Source organism: Myodes glareolus, chromosome X, assembly GCF_982192425.1.
Source record: "Myodes glareolus chromosome X, mMyoGla1.1, whole genome shotgun sequence".
In the NCBI taxonomy this organism is placed as follows: Eukaryota; Metazoa; Chordata; class Mammalia; order Rodentia; family Cricetidae; genus Myodes; species Myodes glareolus.
Window position 1 is genome coordinate 71,475,997 of NC_142053.1, and position 2,747 is coordinate 71,478,743.

Here is a 2,747-nt window from a genome sequence, read left to right on the forward strand (position 1 = left end):
TCTCACCACGAGGTCGTGACTTACCAGGAAAGATTCAGCATGTCTGACCTGGCAGCTTCATGGCGGGCAGCTCTCTGCCTCTACTTCTTTCTCCCGGCATTCTGCTCTGTCTACTTCGCCTATCTAAGCTACTGTTCTATCAAAGGCCAAGGCAGTCTCTTTATTAACCAATGAAAGTAACACAAAGACAGACCCACCTACATCATTTCCCCTTTTTCTGTTTAAACAAAAAAGAAAGACTTTCACTTTAACATAGCAAAATTACATATAACAAAACAGTTATCAAGCAAGAATTACAGTTACAATATCTATACCTATTTTATTTTTATCATAATTATGAAAAACTATAAGTATCTATTTATTCTTCAACTCCATCAAAGACTCCAGAAGGATATAATATTACCTAATTAAACAAGAAATAAGCAACTTCCAAAACTCTAGAAATGACAGAGACATCTCTCTGCCTGTACAGTTACCCAAAGTTCTTTTGTACCATTGGGACATCCATCTTCAGCCTACAGGCCCATAGTATCCAGCAGACATTTCCATGAAGCAGGAAATTTCAAAGACAGTTCAGTCACTTTTTTCTGTATCCTGCAGAATATCTCGCAGACTCTTTCATGAATCAGGAACCCCGAAAGACCATCTCACCTTTAGGCAAGTTCAGCAGTCCTCTCTCTGCAGGTTCTCTATGTCCAGTTTATGCAACTGTCCAGGCAAGAGCAGTTTCTTGCCCAAATGGCTATCAAACTCCATAAGGAGCCTCCTCAATGCCCATCTTACTCTTGAAGTAGATTTGTGCTGTCAGGAGCAGACATGTTTCATTGTCATGAAAAGTCCTAAGTTATTAAAACATTTAAAATGCCATATTCTGTAGTCTTTGAAAGATATGAAGAATGCCTATCTAACTGAAATATATCTCTATATATCTAGAAAATCTAACTAACATAACTACAAGTTTGATTATTATCAATGATTATCCATTAACAACCTGTATTTCCTAATTATACATTACATTTTTAAATGAACTACACAGTCACAATACCTTAATCAAGATCAGAAATACATATACATATAACAAAATTGACCTTAAAATATCTATCAATAAGGCAAAATTCATACCGATGCAAATTATTCATACCTATATCATATCCCCCTTTAAATGTAAAAGAACATTTATAAACAATATTTGGAAATATGGGCACAGTTATTTCTCTCCAAACTACTTCCTGCTGTATAGGGGCGCTGTTAATCAGGTCTTTCATGGTGAATCCTGTGTGCCAGCTTCATCTCAGTCTGGAGTTGAGTGACGTAATTTTCTGAAGGTGTTCATGGCAACCTTTCAGGAGGGCATGGTCTATCATACCATATTGGGATAGAAGCAATCCACAGGGTCTCATCCTCCATGAAAACAAAAGAAGGACTTTCTTTCCAAAGCATCATATTCTTAGACCCAAATTCTGGAGTCATTATACCCTTATGATATCCATTCTGGTTTAGCTTGGCAGCCCATATAATGAAATGTCTCTCTGTACTTAGCTCCTTCACAGTCAAAAATTTTAAAGAAAACACAATGTACATAATCCAGACTCTCCGTGGATTTTCCATTTTTACATGGCTTATTTTTATTTATTTCTTTTAATCTATAACTATCTGTACCCTGTCTCTTTAAAGACCTTACCCTTTTTTTAAGGCATTAACTTTATTCTCTATATTCTTTTTCTTCTCTCTCCCAAGCCTTGGTACACTCTTCCAACACTGTGACCCATTTAGAGGTCTTTTATGTCTGAATCTGTCCTATTGTGAATCTGTAATTTTTTACTGTCCAGAAACAGTTTTTTGCTTTGCACTTTTAAATTGCTAAGCACTTAAGAATCTAAGCTGTGACATTCCTAGGTCAAAAACAGGTACTGCCTGCTTTCCCTGCCCTGTCCAACATGGCAGAATCCCTGTGACTCTGAAACAGTTGCTCCTCTGAGCTGCAGAGTGGTGGGCTGCTCTGGATGTTGGCTCCACCTCTCTCCAATTTCAAAATGGAGGACGTACCATTTTGTGCTAGCTCTGGGGCCACCAGGTAGGAGCCACACTCAGCAGTTTAATTCTGAGACTGAGCATGCAGCACAGAAACTCTTTTCATCCAAGTTGCATCCAAATCTGACACGCAGAGCACTGCTCAGCCTGGAAACATCTCTGTGTATGGCGGCAGAAATCTGCCATGCTCTCCTGTCTGCCTAAGCCTGATTTCGACGTCTGCCTAGGTGCAGGCAGGGAACGCTGAGCCTTTTGCATGGTCTCAGAGTACTTTCTTCCCAATCCTGAGCGGGCACACAAACATCCGAGCCCAGAAATGGTTCATAGCCACAGTTTGCACCAGCGGCAGGGCCCAGGAAGCAGTGTTTTAAAACAGCGCAGCTTTTTTTCTGCCGCTATTGCTGAAACAGGAAATCTCTCTACAGCACGTTTTAGCAAACAGCAAAAAGCTGTGTTAAACTCTATATTTATGTCTAGAATTCCCTTTTAAGCCCTCTTAGGTTTTACACGTAGTTAGTTACCACATTGGGTGTCACTCTGTAAAAGAAACGGCGGGTTGCCTCCCACCACCCGTCCACCCAGCTAGCTTTACCCAAAATAATTATACAGAAACTGTATTCTTTTAAACACTGCCTGGCCCATTACCTCCAGCGTCTTATTGGCTAACTCTCACATATTGATTCAACCCATTTCTAATAATCTGTATCTCACCACGA